We start from the raw sequence: 19,924 nt of genomic DNA on the forward strand, positions 1-19,924 counted from the left end.
TTAATCCTGCTACGTATGCCATATGACACTCTAAACCAGCACCAACCACTGGGTAACTTATGGTACGCCCATCAGTTTCATGGTAGATGTTGCCTTGGAATGCACTTTTAGAAAATTTTTAAAAATTATAAATCAGGGAAAACTGAACAAAAGGTCTGAAAAACACAAAGAAATTGCATTTTTATCAAGGCAAGAAATGGTTATATTTATATATATACATACACACACAGAGCATGTTTTGTATTTTTCACATTAGCTTTTAAAAATCCATTGGCAGGCAATAAATAAATCTTAATTCTTAGCCCACTATTTCAAATCTCAAAATTCTTCAAAACAAAGTTAAATTACTTACACTTTCAAACATTTCAGCACAGATAAAATATACTTCAGCTGAAGTATGGGCATTTTTATAAAGCTTCATTATGCTTTTTGAAACACAAGAAACAGAAGCCCAGAATACACAAAGACAAGAAGTAAAGCAGCTTCAGCATTATCCTCATACCAGTGCCAATACTGCACAAACTTTTCCTCCAGGGATAACTGTCTCACATTTAATACTTGGTCTCTAGTTAAGACTGCAAATACTCTGTTTCAATTACTGAGCTTGAAAGGTCTAAGGACGAAAGTAGAAGGTGGTGTCATGCATCTTGTGCTAAGTTTGCTAAAACCAGTGGGCAACAGGGGGGAGAGGGTGAAGGGAGCAGCAATTTATTATATATATCATTTCTTAAAACTAGATTATTTGATTACATCATCCTGGCATTCTCGGCAAGTCAAAACACCATCATTTACTACTGTGTTCTGTAGCAAGATTTCATTTTCACTTTGAGTAAGGTTTTTAAATATAGCTCTTCCTGGCAACAGAAATGATTTTACAGTTCACTTTTATGAAGAAGGCATCTTTTATTCAAGAATTTTCTCACCTACAACACAGGGCTGAAATATTCCCAACTTCACTTAGATATAGCTTCATTTCTGCTACAATACAAGAACAATGTTCTCGTAACAGAGCAAACTTTTCCCCAAAAAATATTTCAACTATTCAGTCTCTACAGTAAGTCACTATCCTGCAGTTACGCCATGAAACTTAAATGGCATTCTTACTTCCTGATATGACACTGGGACTAAACTCAACAGCATCAAAAAAATTCAATGTAGTAGGAAAAAACCCAGAGAACAGTGATTTCAGCCTTCAGAAACATGTCTTACCCTTCAGAATGAAAATATCCCAATATACTTGCAAAAAGCTAAAATGGTCTCAATATTATAAGCAAATGTCATATTCAAGGGCCAGGAAGGGTTGGGGAAGGAAAAATAAATCTGTAAATGCACAGATTTCATTAAGCATTAATTTCTTTCTCTAAGACATCCTTGAGCATATACAGAGTCAAGAAAACACTCTGTGAAAGTGAGGCCAAATACCCAACAGCTTAAGTTAATTAGTGAGATAATTAGAGGTCCAAAACAGGTTTAAATTATTTCCAACTGGGGTTTATAAAGAATACTATAACACTGATATGCAGCAATCCCAGCCTCAATCCAAGGAGCTGCCTACGACCATTATGTAAGACAACCTCCAGTCAAAGACCACTTCAATACGAGTGTTGGCTACAGAGAACACAAGGCAGCCTTAAGACCCAACACGGACTAAAATATGATTTTTATGCTACAACATTCTTTGGTTCTGGTTGTGGGGTGTCTATCCTGCCCTCCCACCACCTCTTTTCCTCCAGACACTGGGTTTGCTTCAGATTTGTGGTACAATAATGCAATACCCTACCAGGCAAAGTACACAAAGAAGCCTTAACAAGAAGCAGGATCCAGTCCTCTAAGAGAAGAACAATGGTATACAGACCAGATTTCTTTAATTGTTTGATGATGAAACAGCAGGATATACTGTACCTTTTAAGTACTCCAAAACAAGTAAGCCAAATGGAATAAAACAGCTTCTTTCAGCTGAGGATACAGCAAATAAATTGTTTACAAATCACATCTACAAAGTACAAAATACTGTATTTGGAAACTGAACAACAACTTTCAGATCCAAAACTGAAGTGTTCAAAGAAGTTTACAGGACATACTTAGTATATTCTGAACTATTTTATTGAGGAATCCTTTTGTTTGTGAGTAACTTCAAGCAGTAACATTGTTCCAACAAATGTGAAACCCAAGCATGTATTTTTATCATCAGATTTTAATTTTGGTTTGAATTTCAAAAGTAGGAGTAGAGTACACACGCTGAGTCAATCAAAATTAAAGGTCTGCCTACTATGAATTCAAAAACTTGCAGTAAGAATATACATTTTAAAGCCCATCTACAGGATAACTGAATATTTCAAATTAGAAAAAGCTGTTCCACTTTTCCATTGTGGTAAGAGAGCACATCATTCATTTTAAATACATACTGAAGTTTTTTGTACTTTTAATAACATTCTGTGTTCTTTAAATGTTGTAGTCAAATTCTTATCCAGGCCACTAAAAAGAATACCACAGTTATAGTCTCTAATTCTCAAGCCACAGTAATGGGATAGCAGTAATTTACAGTAAAATCTGGTGTTACATTTAGCTGTACAACGCTACTAATTAGAGAGTAATTTCAACAATAAATATTTAGTTAAATTATGCTTTATCATCAGTGCAAGCAATTTAGGATGAAACTGATCTTTCAGAGTCCACACATTTTTTGAATCTATTTTATTTTCCTGTGCAACACTCCTCCCAAACTACTGCTTTGCAAACCGAAAACCACATAGACAATGTTACAAGCAAAGGAGAAGATTCAAAGTGGACCAAGGCAATCCAGTTCTCTTCAAACTGTCCTTAGCTAACCCTATTTTACTATTCAATGCCAAATTCTAACAATGACCTTACAGAGAGAGAACTGCAGGCTACATCGCTACAGGCAAGGAAAGTTAAAAGACAAGCCATTGTGACATCCTTCAGAAAGGATATAGGGAGGACAAACCCAGACAAATATGAACACCATGGTTGATACAATATTAGAGCAGAGCACCCAGTCAACCCCTAGACACTGTCAAAGTAGACTGTTTCAAAGAGAGGACCTTCCTGCAACACTCCCTCACCACAAGTCTCTGAAGAGCCAAACTACTATTAAAAAAAGCACTACACAGATGACCAATAGTAGTACTTTACTCCTTTAGGAAAAAAATATCCAACCAAAGAAATGAAAAAGCGAGCAAAATACCACTACCTGCTTCTGAGAATCTGCAGAGCCAATCACTTTTTAAACATGAGGCCAACTTCACCAAAGTCACGCCTTAAAGAATCTCATACTGGAGTCTGGTCATGAAACACTATGCCACCAAATGTAGTGATGTGCAAAGGGGTAGCATCAGCCATTCTCCTTTGAGACTAACTTGCAGAGCTGCTGTAATGCAGTGTTTGGGTAGTGACACTGAGACTTCAGACACTACTGCAATGGAAACAATTTTTTTCCCCCAAAGTCTATTAAAATAAACAAGCCTGCATTCTTGCTGGGCTGTCCCACTTGCAGCACATGCAAGTCTATAATTTCATACCATATATGGCACATACTTTCCTCATTTCACTCACCAAACAGAATGGCTATATTCAGATTACTTAATAGTAATTAATCAATATTCTGTTGATATGGCCTTCACTTAATCTGTAAATCTTTACAAAACACTCAAAGACAAGGTGAAGTCTATGGAAGAAATAAGTACTGGTAAAATTACCTTCACAGATTTGTTTATATACAAACATTTTAAGTAAAAATATTTACTGTATCACAAATATGTTCTTTCCTATATAACACTATGAGACTGACAACTTAAACCATGTAAATTTATCCCATCAGCAGCAAAAATAAGAGAAATGGAACACAGAATTTTACATATTTAATGAATTCCTACAGTGAATCTTCCGATATTAAAAAAAATCATTTGCAAGTTACCTTTTACTCCAGTGGAAGCCTTGAAGATTTGTAGAATGCAACCAACTATGACAACTGGATAACAGCACAGTATCTTCTTTACCTATAAGAGAGATAAATTCAGTAAATTACACCAAAAGGTTTAACCCACCAATCCAGTCAGAAAACCAGATTAGTGAAATGAACTGTGCTTAAATAATAAACATTTTAAAAATGTGAGCACACTTATGAATAGGAAGAGAAATAGACTCCAAAATGATCTTTTAACCTTCTCTTTAATTTTGTTCCTTAAAAAAATAGAAGGCTGGTAGTTTACTATAAAGTCTAACACTCTTAAAGTCAAGAGGAGCCTTTTCTTTCAAACTAGAGGGTCAGAAATAACCCCTATGATGCAGTTTGAATTCTTGTATATCCCAGGCTATAACACAATCACATGCTCCCACATCCCCTTTCCTTGTTCCCATCCTCTTTCTTGTGCCCAGCCATTGTGTGAGGATACAATGAAGAGTTTTCCAACACTGCTATTTTTGGGTTAATTTTCCTACAATGTGGAAGACAGCCCACCTTTCCTCCTCTCACTCCCCCCCCGGCTTACAATCAGTTCCAGAATGAAATCACCATTCGAATTATTACATCTTTCTCAAGAAAGCATTCAATCTCGCTTTAGAAATATCTAAGGCAAATATGCTATACACTACAACCTTTAGTAAAATCACTTTTAACCTACTGAAATTTACACATGGTAAACTTAAATGTAGAAGACTTCCTCTTTCAATAGAACGATGTTACACATTACAGACATAACTGTTAGAAATGTAAACCATTTCGATCCTTTTCCTGCCACTGAATCCTTTCATCACCTCTGTTATCTGCTCTTGCCCATCGAACAGATACATCTATCACCATTTTATTTTGTTCCCTCCATTTTTAGTGCTTTAACAGATCAACTTTTTTTGTACTAAAACATCATCATGGCCAAACTTCGCAAACGCAGATTTGGGCAGGGCTCTCCCCACGTGGGTGTGCCCTTCCAGCCTGCGCAGTGGATTTTTTAGGTGAGGCACAGCTTGCGCAGAACTGGCCCCACTGTTTAAGTCCTGAGATCCATCTGCCACAGCCAAGCGAGCTTGGACAGTGACAGGGAAGTCCTCAGGACTAGAATCTACAGTTCCCAGTATTCCCAGGAGGTTTCCCATCCAAGTACTGACCAGGGCTAACTCTGCTGAGCTTCCAAGGTCTGATGGGATTGGGTGTCAGTGTGTCTTGCCAAAAGTGAACACAGAATTCAAAATGGAATTCCATAAGCACCAACTACAGATTTTTTACCTTGTCGTGTATTTTAAATGTTGTTTATATACCGGGTTTGATTTTTTTGAACATTAACTTATGTCCAAACTATTATTCATCACAACTCTCAGCTGCTTCTTTACCTTCCAAAACACTCATGTTCCAACTACAACACATTCTTCAATCCTTAAATGTGTGACCTGGGAGATGGTCCCACAAAAAAAAAAAACCTGCCTAAATCCGCACTCACAAAGCGATTCAGATCATACTGAATACAATAAGTAATACAGTTACTCTTCAGGTTACCCTTTCTAAATGAGAGCTCTCCACTGCTGGTACCAAAAGCCCAACAAGATATCAACAAGCCAAAGTAGCTTCAGAGTTACCTCTGTTTTCTCCTCCTTTTTAAATTATATCAAAAGTGATAATAAAAGTTTTTTAATTGACTGCAGTTGTTAAAAAATTATCAAATTAGAAGTGGAACAAAAGGTCTATTTCCAAATGAATGAAGCCTAGAAGTTTATTCCATATGGCCCTGAATGTTAAGAAGTTTGAACTCTCCTTTTCCACTTTCAACACATGTGCAGACAGAATATTCTTGAAATTCTTGCCCAGGCCATTTTAAATTATATTTTTACAACACAAGTTCATCTGTCACAGGTACAAATGGCTGACAGAAACTTTGAGACCCATAACCTCTGAAAATGCAGAAGGGAAGGTCATATTCTGAGCCCAAAGGTAATCAAAATCAGCAGAATGTTGCAATTTAAGAAAGAGAAACCAAGCAGCTCAGCTTCCCACCACAGAGGTTAACACCAGACAGAAAACAGCATGGCAAGCAGAAACAGAAACTTGTTGGAAGGGAGGAGAGAAGCAGCTGTAGCAGAATGCTTCTGTTGAACACCCTTCCAGGGCTGCTCCTGTGTAACCCACGGTGCCACAAAAACTGGTTCTGTTCTTATAACTGTTTGGCTCTGTAGCTTAAGGACAGAATGTTTCGGCTGTTCAAAACATGATGCCAGGGGATGCAGCTTTTCTTTTACATAGTGCTTCTTTAATAGAGGCTCATTTCAATCTCTGCAGGACTGGAAAAATGCAAGTTTATGAGAATTTGCTGAAGGCTAAGTTTTGTAGAGCCATGCTTGCTGCATTTTACAAACACTCTGGAAGTGTTCATGCTAGCAGATAAAACAATGAGGCTGTAAACCTAAGCCAAGCACTGCCTGTGCTTTAAAATAAATACAGATTATATGATTTTACTTGAAAATGGGTCTTGGACAGCTTTACAAGGAGTAAAAAACAGTTGAACTGCTTGCGAGTTGCTACTGGTATCGAAGCACCTTAAGCTAAATTTACTCAAGCTGGCTATTTCTTGTTGTCTGGCAGTGATCTATTTCAGAAGGTGAAAATAATAATCATTAAGCTGACAAACCCTCAAACCAGCTCTCTTTAGGTCAATCAACAGTCATTCACAGAGCAACTCCTTTAAGTACACTCTAGCCATACACATGCATGCACAATACTATTAACATCAAAAGAGATTAACTTCAGCTCAGTGGGACCTTCACCTGTGGAAAAATGCTGTACAGTGTTAATAGCTCTTGTGAGAGATTGATTACAGAGCTTCACAGCACTGTAATCAAAGTCTTACAAAAGAACAGTAATAGGAAAAGAACTTTAGACCTAAATTTATAAATAAGATCTCATTTTTTAAAAATATCTCAGTGCATAACGCTCACACAGAGGCCAGGTCATCACATCTTGAAAGGTGGACTGTTATTTTAAAACAGGAGATACAGAACATACCAAAGCAAAGTAAGCATAGAATCATCCTAATTCTGAAGAGAAGGGAAATTAGGAATGTAAAATCTTCCTCGATTTCATCCCCCTACCTAATTAAGCAGCTTCAGTGCAGGGTCCTATTTAGCTCATTTTTCTGCAGTTGCTCACTTCCAGCTGAGAGAAAGGCACAGCCCAAGATGCAAACAGATGAAGTTATCAGAATGAGGAGTGGTGCTCCGGGAGGAAACAAATCAGGAAACCGCCTCTCCTCACACAGTATTCACACAGCGGGTGCGGGAGCGCCACCGACAGCCACCGGGACAGGTTTTCGAGGAAAAACACCCCTATCTTTCTGGCCCCCGGCCAGGAGGGGAGCGATTCAAGAGCGCGACAGATGCAGCGCCGGCCGCGACCGTGGGGGCTCCGCACAGCCCGGGCCGGGGCGTCCCGGGCTGAGGGTCCCGGGCGGCTGCGGGCACGGCACGGCCCGAGGGGGACTCGGCATGGAGGAGCGGGGGAGCCTCCCCGCACGGAGCACCTCGCCGGGAGCAGTGCCCGAGGCTTGGGGGAACGCAGGGAGGAGCCACCCCCGGCCCCGAGCCCCTGCCCGCCCGCACCGCTCGCCCCCGGCCGCGCTCCTCGGGGCCGCGACCGCCCCCTGCCGGCCCCGCCGCTGACAGCCCCCGCCCCGCCGCCGCCCGGGGCCACCAGCGAGAGAGGAGGGAGGGGGCAGCCCTGCCCGATCCCCCAGCCCTGCCCTATCCGCGGCCTCCGCATCCCGCGGCAAACAGAACGGACCAGAGCAAATGCCGACGGACTGGGGGCAAAGCCGCTCCCGGCGCAGGGCCGGATCCCCACAGCGCTTCGGCTGCCCAGCACCCCCTTTCTCCTCCTCCTCCCCGCCACCCACTGCCCGTGTAAGTGGCGCTCCCCCGGGACCCTCCCGTCCCATGCCCCGGTACCTGCCGCCCGCTCAGCCGCGGCTCCCGCAGTGCCAGCCGCGGCCGCCAGCCCAGCCCGGGAGAAAACCCCGCCGGCCCCGCCCCGCGGCCAATCCGAGACGCGCCCGCCCCCGAGCTCCGCCCCAGCGGCCACGCCCCCACGCCCTGCCGCGCCGCCATTGGCCGGAGGGGCCGTCAATCACCCAACGAGAGCCTCGCCCCCGCCCGCTCTTCCTGGGCCGCCTCCAACGGCCGCTGGCCGGCGGGTGCGGCTGCAGCGGGGCCGGGGCCGGGGCCGGGGCCGGGGCCGGGGCCGGGGCCGGGGCCGGGATCGGGATCGGGATCGGGATAACCGCCGGGAGCACCGCCCCGCAGACGCCTGCCCGGGAGTGCCGCTGGCCAGTCACGGCCCCAGGCGGGTCCGGGCAGTGCTCCGGCGGTTCTGTGATGTCCCAGGGGTGTCTCCGTTCGGAACGGGCTCCTGCGGTACTGCGGGCTGTGCGGGCGGGGAGGGGAGGCCGTGACCCCTCCCGGCTCTCCGCAGCCTCTCGCCGGACACGCCGCAGGGAGCTCTCGGGGCCCCGAAGCGGCCGGGCCGGAGCGCCCGCCCCGTGTGGGGCGATGGAGGGTCCGGGCAGGTGCAGCCCAGGGAGGGGATCGGCACCCATGGGGAGGTGGGCAGGGAAGAGGTAGCCAGGGCTTCACGGTGCTGCTGAGGGACCCCGGGCGTGAGGTGCAATGAATGGGTCAGGCTGGGCGTCGGGAAAAGGCTTTCCATGCTGAGGACACGTGGCTGTGGGAGGCTCCTGCGGGTTTCCTGCCCCAACGCAGAGAGTCCTGAGCAACCTGGTCTCACCACGCAGCTGGCCTTGCTGTTGAGCAGATTAGGCTACAGACCTTACAACCTGAATCTTCAAGTGGTCTTCGTGGGGGTTGACCTTCATTTAGCTCTGATGTTTGGATGCTGCCAGTGTGGTTGCTGACTGCTAAAGGCCTGGATATGGAAAACCTGATGGAGTGTAATGGCAAATGCTGTGCTGCACGGGCTGCAGGCCCTGGGAGTGCTGTGGAAACAGAAAATCATTTATATTATGTGCAGTCATACTGATTTTGCTAAATCCAGCACACAGTATATGTTGCCTGTACAAGTTCATCCCTTAGGGATGCATATCCCTCATGCATACCAGGCCATTCCTTTTTGTAGTGAATAGATTTTTCTACTTTGGAGCAGAGCTGTGCAGTAAAATAAGAAATTTTTTATATAATCACCACGTAATTTCTAGGAAAACTGGAAGTTGGGGAGCAGGATCATGACTGAGACTGTTGACTGTTCTTCACAGAATTCTGAAGTTTTCTTTATCAAAAATTTCTGTGCTACATAACTTTAATCTGATTTTTGTGAAGAGGTTGAGGGATGTGTTTTCACAATGCCAATCATAAGATGCTGGGGTTTCATTTAGACTAGCTTACTAGTGAAAATGAAATCAACAGGCAATAGACTGTAAATATTCTGGGTATTTCATAATGCACAGGATCGAGAAAGCAAGTCCTGTTTGACACAGATCAATATTTTTTCTTTAATCTTAGTGCTTCAGAAGTAAAAGCAGCCATGCAGCTCATAGGAGTGCTGTTAAAGGACATTAATGTAAGCACACAGAGAAGCAATGAATAGAGACCAAGCAGTATTAGATGTCTGTGTCTAATTCCGCGTTGTTCATTCTATGTCCACTGAAAGAGGGTAGGGACCAGTAATTAAAGAAGGAATTATAATACGTGGGCACAAGCAGTTTTAATTTGTATCAGCTATATTACTTGATGTTGTAATCTTCATGTTTTATGTATCATATTGCATAATTTAAGTAAAGCTGTTGAATTATTTTTAGTATCTCTTGCTCCACATTCAAAAACAGCATTAAAAAGCCTTTGAGTCTTTCAAAGAGGAGACAGAGTATCATTTTTCTTTTTCAGGAAAAGCCGTCACTGTGGTTTTTTTCTTCAATATAGCAGATGCTAGAATTACCACAGCACTACTGGGTTTTACATTTAGATGCCTTCTTTATGCAGAATGGATTCTAAAACTCTGTGTTTGATCTTTCCTGGTTCATTCCGCAGATGCTTTAGTATCACTAAGCATGAAGGAACGGTAGCAGAACATGTGCCAGTTTCTCTAATATTACAGCAGCTTCACCTGCCTGCGTACAACCAGTGACTGTGACTATAAAAAGGCTTAGTTTACAGAGCCAACAGGAGACACTTGGTCTCTGCTGCATTCTGAGGCTACCTAAGTTTGCACAATCCAAACTGCTTTTTATTATTGCGAGTACTTCTGTGGCTACCAGTATTTAATATCATTGGCCTGAGCAAGTTTAATTGACACGGTACTAAAACCAGCTGCACCTGCAACCATCTTGTCTTCAGTAAGGTTTCCAGTGTTGCTAAAACCAGTGGAAATGCCTCTAATGCACTTTCCTGAGATTAGAAAATTCAGGAAGACCTCAAAGAAACTGCTTCTTTTTCTCTCTTCAACAAGCTCGGGCACCTCTGCTCAGAATCCCAGTTAGAGGTGCCACCCAGAGAGGTTTATTTATACTGATGTTTCTTCTCACGCTGGTTTTAGGCCACCTGTTTCTGAAGGAATCTGCTGCCTTATGACAAACTTCCTTCTTCTTTGATGTAGAGTTTTGGAAAAGTAAATAGCCTGGAAGTTTCATTGAATTAAAAATCTATGCTGCTTTTTTTTAAAGAATATAAAATGTAATCTGTTTTTTCGTGTGTGCTTTTCCTTAATTCTTTTATTGTGGGACAAACATGTCCTAAAGAGGAGAAGAATGCAGTCACTTTCTTAAGCAGGGTAATGAAACATCTGGGAGGCCAAATAAAGTCTGTCATTCTGTCAGCAGCACATCAGGTGGTGATTTTCAGTTGTCTAAATTTCACAGAATCACAGAATGGGTCAGGTTGGAATGGACCACAGTGAGTCATCTGGTCCAACCTCCCTGCTTAAATAGGGTTGTCCTAGAGCACATTGCACTGAACATTTCTTAAATATCTTTAGTGAGGGAGACTTCTCAACCACCCTCACAGTAAAGAAGTTCTTCCTCATATTCCAGTGAAAAAAACTGAATGTTTTTGGGAGATATACTGCTGCTGCACTAGAGAAAAGCCATTAATGTAGTTTCAAATATTTTTCTCCATCCCCTTTCCACTTCTCTGAGTTTATATATGTAAATTTTGTGTGGGTGCCACTGTGAGAACTGTTACCCATCTGTTGTTGCACTCAGTATGCAAAATTTTCTTGAAATTGCCAATCCAGCCAACGCAGTGTTTAGCGGATAGAAGGACTGCGGCATTGGAGCTGCTGTCTATATGGATTACAAATCTGTAGTCAAAATGGCTGTTTGTGCAACTCTTGCACCAGTTGGCTTTACCTAAATGGCACCTTATAATGTTCATCCTGCAGTCTCCACATAACTAGATGACACAGCCATGAGCAGTGTCTGTTACAAAAGAAAATAAGGAAAAAATACCCATTTCTAATGTTAAATTATTTGATGTTAACAGAAAACAAGGCATAAAGAAAAATACACTGCCTTCTTGAATGTAAGGATATCTCCATTTCAGAGATTTTAAAGCAAAAAAGGAATGAAAAAAGATCCCAGAAATGGCTGAAGTAAGTACATAAAACTGCATAATCTAGTCCTAGTACAACAATATATCTGCTTTAATTATATTCAGTTATTTATATTTAGTGGCTTTGACTTTTGTTATTCAGCACCATCATTGTGGTTTTTAATGGGCAAATTCCCAAGTGACCTGGAAACTGGTCCTGAAAGAGTCTATCTCTCCCTCTTCCATAAAGTTTTATTATAGATGAGAATAAGCTTTCTATCTCTCCTTCTTCCATGAGGTTTTATTATAGAGGGGAATAAGCTTCTAGAGAGCTGCTTTCTGGAAAGGTAATGTATTTTCTTTTTTGCCCAGAGGTTAGTTTGCTGGCAAGTCTACTGGCATTCAGCAAGGTTCCAAGGCATTGTATTAGTGCCAGTAAATATCTTCCATAATTAATAGAAAATGTGCTACAGCATAAAAATATGCACTAGAAAAAGAAGCCCATTGTACCTGTAATTTTACTGTGATAGAACTGCATAATTCATGAAGACACTCATCATGGACAGCATTTTCAATCTATTGGCACAGAAGACTTCGTGTGCCCAGTAACATGATTTGTGTGCAGTGTCTGGAGTTCGAGGTTACAGGACTTATGCCCATGAATGAAGTAAAGCGAAAGGTACTCTTTAGCATCATAGGAGTGGATGTTGGTACTACATTTGATTGGTCAAGGAATACCCCTTCCAATTGGGTACTTTTTCATGTGTGATTCTGCTTTTGCTTCTGGCAATAGAACAAGGCAGTGGATTTCACTCTGTCCTCAGGTTTTGAGACATCAGACACAGCCAAAAACAAGAGACAAGTTATATTGCTGCAGCGTGATGGCATGAGATTTCTCACACCCCAACTGTGGTGCTGACAGGGAGGACAAATGCAGCAATCCCACTGACAGCTCCCATATGGTGATTATAAGCTGATCAATGTAATTGTGGGGGTTTGGAATTACTAAGATTCTGATCTTGTAGACTCTTCTGAACTGCTAAGATTCTTCTTGGTTACTGTTATACTGGCTTGAGGATTGTCCTCAAGTTAGGACATTAGATGAGCATTGTCAGGCCACACCATTAAAGAAAAGAACCTTGTTTTTATCTCTGGAAGAAAAGACACACCTTAAGGGCCTTTGTGCCTCTTAAAGCAATAGAAGTTGTAGAGTTTGGAGTGTTAAAGGCAAAACACAAAATAACAAAAAAAAATCCAAAAGATTAGTTGTATGTGATGTAAGATATACACAATGAGTTTAAACTCTATTCAACCAGAGTTAAGTGGGGGGAGAAAATCAGATGGAAAATAAACCATGTTCATCATGAAATGGATACCCATAGGTTATACTTGTCTTTTGTCTTTACATTCCCCATTTGTTTGATTCTATATTGTTGGTAAGTGTCAAAATCAAAGCCGCAACATAAATTCCCCTGAACAGCAAAAGACAACTAGTAGTTCAAAGTGACTGCTGATGTGAAAAGCCTGTGTTCTCTTAATATTGCTGCTTGGCACTGCTACCGACGGGGTAGTGAAGCGGATAACAAATATTGGCATGGATAAGTGGCAAGTGTTGCTGAAGACCTAGATTTTGTTTGTAGAGCAAACATCCACAACAGATGGAAGGATCCAACCTGGCAGACCAACCAGGGCTCAGAATCAGTTACACCTAAAGAAATGCAGTTGAAACATTATTATGTGGTAATAAAGTGGAGGATTAAAGTCATTAAGAAAGAAAATAAATTACTTACTTCACAGCTGTACCATACCAATCAACAGAGTCCAGGGGAATTTTAAGAAAAGCAAAGAATGTGTATCCTTTGTAACTTAGTAAAAATATGATTGCTGCATATCTGGGATTTCAACTGCAAATCTCAAAATTCTCAATTCATATACAATCTCTGTTAACATGTCTCTAAAATGTTTCTGATTCCAAGTACTGATGAAAGCTTCCAGACTCCAGCTGGAGAGAGTTTATCTTCATCAAGTCTAAAGCCAGGAGAGATAAATTTGGCCCATATACAGCAGCTTTTAGGTGTTAAGGCCATAAAGTGAAAAGCATTTGGGATGAGAGAACAAACACTGTGTTTAGAAGCCAAACCGGCCAGGTCAATTGTACAGTGTAGAAGAAGGAAGCTGAATATAAAAGAGAAAAGAGAGGATTGGAAGAAAATCCTATCTAAGATACCAATGTTTGTGTGGAAAGGATTAGATAAAATAGATGAATGTACAATAGCAATAGTAATCGTCACCATCATCTAAATTGGAGAGGCACATTATATAGCTATCCCATTAAGATAATTCAAGGAAGTAGTCTGCATGTTCTTTGTGCAGGGATGTGCATAGGTGCTATTGCCTCATCAGAATTCTCTGTGCCTGTATGAGCTCTGATCTCTACCCCTGCTTGAAAAACGGTTGCTGCAAAAGGGCCATGGACAATGCTGGTCACACTAATCTGTTTTCCTCCTCAGGGTAAAGTTTTTCTGGTTTTGACTTTTAGTTTGCAATTTCAGAGTAAGCAGATGAATTTTGTGAGAGGCGTTTTCATGGGGCTGATAAAAAGAATCTTGGAAAATGCGGCTGGGAGGGATGTTTTTTATTTATACTGGAGTCCCATGACAGCTGTGCCAAATATGCTAGGTCCCACCCTAGTTCCAATTATCCTCAATGGTAAAATGGATATTTATGTCACCATCATAGTACCTATCATACATATTCCTAGAATCATCCTGATAAACAACATGAAATCAAGCTATGGGCAACCTTGCCACTTAGCAGAGTTCAAAGAAATTGTGGCTGGTTGTAACTCAGTATAAATCACTTAACACTTTGTAGGAACAGACTCACCAGGATTATTTAAATAGGTTCTTGTATCACAGTGCCCTATGGTAGGAAGCTAAACTATTCAATAAAAATGCTTTGGAAAGAGCATATTGCAATGTGACAGACCACACAATGAGAGAAGAGGGCATTAATTAATTAGATGAGTTACATGTTAACCCTACAACTCTGTGTGGGAGCCTTGGCATCACTACTTCAAAAAGACAAATCAGAATATGTATCAGAATACTTGTAAAGGAATAAAGTCAAATTCCTGCAGGAGCTTTGAACAGACAGAAGATTTCTTTACTTTCCCTATTGCTTGTGAAAAAGTCTTAAGTTTCTACCACTCACTGAACTTCATTTTCCTGCTAGGTTTTGAAACTTTCCAGTGACAGAAATGTAGGAATTCATAAAAAATAGGCACAAAATCATACCAGCAACCCCCCACTAAAAAACCAACCACCAAATATTCCACATAGCAATGGTACTTAAAAATTTCTTCTCACAATTTTAGCAAAATGGGAAACCCCAAGTTTGATACCATATCCATTCACTCAACTCATCTGTTTCCTGAAAGCTGTAACTTTTTCAAAATAGAAAACATATCCAGCATCCACTGTGCTTCTCTTCTTCGGGATGTGTGCTGAGGATCTTCTGGAGCAAGCTTTCCCAGGCATAGTGAGGACCACAGAGTACTAGTGGCATGGATCACCTCCTGTTTCATTTGTGAACAAACAGAGAACCACAGCAACAGCTCCAATGCAAAAGTAATATTAAGAAAAAATGTATTTTTTTCTAACAGTTCCAGCTGTGGTTCTGGCCTTCACTTTCTCTATGAGGACAGTGCATACAAGAGGCAATTATGGTACTTATTTCTGTCCCATTCCAAGACCTTATATAAGATTCCTGAGTTTTCCTGGCTACTCCTTCAAGTATCTGGAAACAAGAAAGCAGCACTATGTGTCCTATCAATTATCCACAAACCATGGGAAAATTGCCTGCTAATCCTGTTTTGTGGATCGCTATTATGGAAAACAAAAAAGTTGTGTGTCTGTAACTAGTAATAAATATAATCCTCTTCACTTGATCATGACATATGACATTCATGGTTATGATATTCATGCTTATCAATAGCCCACTCCACTGTTATGAAGATCCAGATATTTACAGAAATATCTTTTTCTCATACCTGTACTTGTGTGACAAACCAGCTTTTCCTTTGTGTTTCTGTACTTGTGTAAGCCTTTCACAGAACAAAGAAAATATAATTAATAGAGAGTTCATTTGTGGCAGCTGGAGAAGATAGGAATATTCTGGTTAGTGCTAATATGGAAAAATAATTTGGAGTTCCCTCATTAGCACAGGGAGTTATTCATAAAATTTGTCACTGGAAGGGTAGCATGTTATGTGTGTTTTATGACACTTCACCGCAACTAGGAGATACTTTTATTCTTCCAAATAACTGTGGCACGGTTTTTTTCTTTGCATAGTTCCAGTATTCCTTTCTTAGTTCAGCCAGTTATTTTTCTACAATTATGTGTGTTTTTGTAAGCAAACATTTCCAGTATCTCTGAACATGCTTCCCAGGGTATGACCCAATCATTAAGGCTGAACTAGTCAAATGATTTAACATACAAGGACTTCAGGTAGGGTGTAACCGGAGGAGGGAATGCAGCCCACCCAAGTCTGAGCCTGTGAATGCCAAGTTCAAGTAAATTTACTAGCAGGCTTTTTCCCTTTAACACTGGCCTCCCCCCCTCCTCCCAAAACATATAATCAAAAGGTGAAGAGTTCAGTTTTGGAACAAACAGGACCTCTTTAAAAATATGTAGCTGGCTGTAGCCAAAGACAAACTATGATGTCATTGGGTGGGAACTTCCCTTCACTGAATGCAAGCAGCATTGGAGTGATGTGATTAAAGATGTGAATAAAATCACAGGGATGATTTTAATATATCTTGGGGTATACTTGTTAAGACCAATCTGCAATATCAGTGATTTTCTGTTTTATACCTTTGAATGTTGTTCATCTGCTGCAAATTGGTGCCCAAGCAATTTTCCATTCCTAGCCATGCTACACTCATACACAGACTGAAAGCTAATCTGATTTGCAAAGTTGTCAATCACAGCATCGATTAGATAGTAGACAGTGGTGTTAATGCAATCACTAAATGGCAAGCACCCTTTGTGATATTTTTCTTTGAACAGCATGTGGGGCCCTATCTATATTGCAACCACAACTGATTCAGGGAACCTGGCTATTGACAAGTTACCCTGTGCTGGGTTTTACATTTATATTGATTGGTCCTGCAGACAGTTTGGTACCTAGTTTATATTTATGTCTATTTGTAGAACTAGAAACTAGTTTTGCCCTCAAGAGATTTCACATGCAGCCAGTTAGGCTTAGCGACCTTTATAGCAAACTGCTTGAGAAAAGGCCATGTGTTCTGCTGTCAGAAAATGTGTCATAAAAATGTATTTTAAAGAAAAATTGGTACTTATGTTGGTGTTTCTAAATCTCACTATTCCATGTAGAACACTAATGGTTACAAGAGAAACCAAGGTCAAATCCTGGCTCACCCTATCACTATAAATCAACTTCTCATGACGGCAAAGGGGCCTGAATTTTATCCTGTATGTTTTACACTGAAATATGGCCAGCAATGTGCATCAATTGCTTTACTTTGGAGACCTTAGAACAAAATAAGTTGAAGCAGGAAATTAGTGTAATGTTTTTTTCCTGCTACTGTATGGGCATTTGTCTGTAATATTAAAATTCCATGCATTGTTTTCTTTTCTCAGGATTGACTATTAGCAACTTTCCTGGTCTGTGATGAATTACATTAGTATATATGTAGATCCAGATAAAACATCCATCTTTTTTACATTTTACTTTTTCCATAAAGAATGGAATGAATGTTTCATTTTTAATCAATTTGACTTTACCATTTCACTTATTTTCTTTTTTATTAATCACACTCAAGAAAAAGTTTGGATAAAAACAGCTTCAGAACTGGCATTGATTTTCAAAGAAATCTGTTATCAGTTTTCAAGTACTATATTCACAAAGGTCAATAAACTTAAAATGCACAAACTCATTGTTTGAGCCTACAGAGTGCTAAGGGGAAAATGTGCATCATGAAGAGCTAATCTCTTTAAAATCATCTATCTCAAGTGTTTGCCTTGGGTAAGTTTTTAGCATTAAACAAACATACCATGTATAGCCATGACATTGCCAAGATATCTGTGATGTCTTTTATCAAAACTAATGAATATCTTGATCGTCAGGTAATGTAAAATTTGCCTGACACAAAGCCAAAAGCTTCACACTCCTCTTTTTTTCAATATGGATTATTCATTTTGTTTCTTGAAAAGATGAAATTACAAAGAATGTCCATATGGGGTCCAAATACCCAATTTCAAAATCTTTAATATTGCACGTATTCTTAAAATGTTTAATCAAAATCGTTACCATACTGATATTTTATCATGACACTAACTTTGACTATTACCCATAGGGCATTTAGCAGTAATTCAGTTTTATACACATAAAAGCATCCTTCATTGTTAAAAATTTATGTGACTGGTTGTATTATTAATGAAAAAAAAATGGTTATACTGTTTGCAGTTTTATATTACTGTTAATTAGGGAGTGGCGATGTCCTTTAGGTGAGTGACAATAGTCATATATATAAAATCAGAGACAGAATGTATTTGTTGACATCACTGCTGTTTAGCCCAGAAACTCCCAGAAACTAACTTTTGCATTCAGGGTCTGACTTGCACATACAGAGTAACATCTGTCCATCCAAGCTGTGCTCAGAGCAGGTTAGAATTTCTTGCAAAATCCATTTGCACCAAGTAATTTCACTTTGATTTAAAGTGTCTGCACAACAGGTGTGTGCTAAGTGTTTAAACTGATTCAAGGGAGCCCAGGAGTGCAATTCCCTGTTTGGAGTACAGCTTTTGAAAAAGAAGCAATACCAGCATCAACATTGCTTGTAATGCCCTTTGGAGCCAAGCAGAACAGAGGTGCCCCTTGCAGCTCCTTCCACTGACCAGCATTCCACTGCGCTTCTGAGTGGAGGATCAGGGAGTTTGCATTGAGACACAGCTGACTTCCCCTCAAATGCCCTCCCAGGCCATAATCCACAAACCCCACTAATCTGCACTGGGACTTCCCTGCATTACTGTGGATTAGTGACGTCCTGCTGTATCATATAGCACATTTACGCACTGTTTACAAACCCCATGCTGTTTAACCCATGGCAAGCATTGGTCTGTAATCTCACGTACTGTCAAGTTTGTTTAGTATAGGTATAAGAAATAGATATAAATAGTGTTATACTTACTTCACAATAGCGTTTTATACAGCATACTACCTGTGTACCTTATAACTTAACAGGTTTTCACATGCTTGGTGAATTCAGACGTTCCTTTGCACAACAGCAGCCTCTCACAAATCTGTCAGGAGGTAGTTGTGTTCAAGGACTTTGCTTGGATTCCCCTTTATGCCACAACTCTTCTCTAGTGGCTTGGCTTCCAGCCTAGCAGCATTACTTATTCTTCCTCTCTCAAATAGAATCCATAAGCCTCTATCCTACAGGAATCCTGACAGTCTTAGATTCCCTGCTCCTGAAGGCTTCAATGACTGTTTTTATAAGGCCTACTAGTAGTCTTCCGCCAAGCATGGCTCAGTTCAAAAGTGATCATGACTAATTCAAAAGCAACAGCGATTTACAGGATCTCACCATTTATTTGTTTGCTTTCTTCTCTACCCATCACCATTGCATTGTCTCTTTTCCTTCATTTTTCTGTGGTTAGCCCTAGGCTAAGTTACTGTAGGCAAGATCAGGAGAATTGGAAGAGTTATTTTCCAGGCTCCTCAAACTTGTTTTGGTCTTCCTGTCTGGCTCATAGAATGGTGGTGACTGCTCTGCTCCCCCTTCCACTCCATCAGTCTGCAGTCTCATTGCCATCGTAAATGCAAAAGCATTCCCATAGGGCCTACAGAAGGATGGCAGCACTGAAAAATTTCCTCTTGTTCGGTAAGAAGGGCTGGAGACAAGCAGTGGGGGTGAAGTGCAAAACCCTGAGAGGAGTAATGGGGTGCTGTGGAAGAAAAGGGGGGTCATAATGCAGGAAGAAAGGGTAGCCAAATGCCTTTCTAAGAGTCTGCTAACAGCTCGTGGAAAAGCACATAAACAGCTCTGCATGCCTCACACTTACATTACAAATCCTCTTAAGTACTCCTTCTTTAAGAAGGGAAAATACTATACCTGGAGTCCCTGGGGAAAGTCATGTCTGTCCACTTCTTCAGGGCTCAGCCAGGGCACACCTTTTCCTTTAAAAACTAGCCCTTCACTCAACACGACCTCTCTCATCCGCAGCCTTCTTCTCCCTTACCTTCATTTTCTTGTCTGACTTGTTGCAAGACTGTATTCAGTCCCTACTCTGCTAAAGCTTCAGCAAAGTGATAAAATGTGGCATTCTCACACAGGTAAGAAGGTTCAAGCCTGAGTTGTACGGAA

General features: G+C 41.0%; 1 protein-coding gene across 15 annotated transcripts in view; it reads right to left on the bottom strand.

Annotated features, from left to right (window-relative positions):
- Positions 1-8,020, bottom strand: part of EPB41L2 (erythrocyte membrane protein band 4.1 like 2) — a 110,587-nt gene extending 102,567 nt beyond the window's left edge. For 4 of the 15 annotated variants that reach the window (XR_011697145.1, XM_071549077.1, XM_071549078.1 and 1 more), the window contains exons 1-2: positions 7,945-8,020; positions 3,935-4,016 (exon numbers count right to left, since the gene is read on the bottom strand). The gene's annotated coding sequence lies outside the window, so the exon portion shown is untranslated. Of the gene's footprint in view, positions 1-3,934; positions 4,017-7,092; positions 7,192-7,944 lie in introns of those variants that run through there. The other 11 variants (XM_071549083.1, XM_071549071.1, XM_071549072.1 and 8 more) reach the window with 6 other exon arrangements.
- Between the last annotated feature and the right edge of the window lie 11,904 nt (positions 8,021-19,924).

Source organism: Pithys albifrons, chromosome 2, assembly GCF_047495875.1.
Source record: "Pithys albifrons albifrons isolate INPA30051 chromosome 2, PitAlb_v1, whole genome shotgun sequence".
Lineage (NCBI taxonomy): Eukaryota > Metazoa > Chordata > Aves > Passeriformes > Thamnophilidae > Pithys > Pithys albifrons.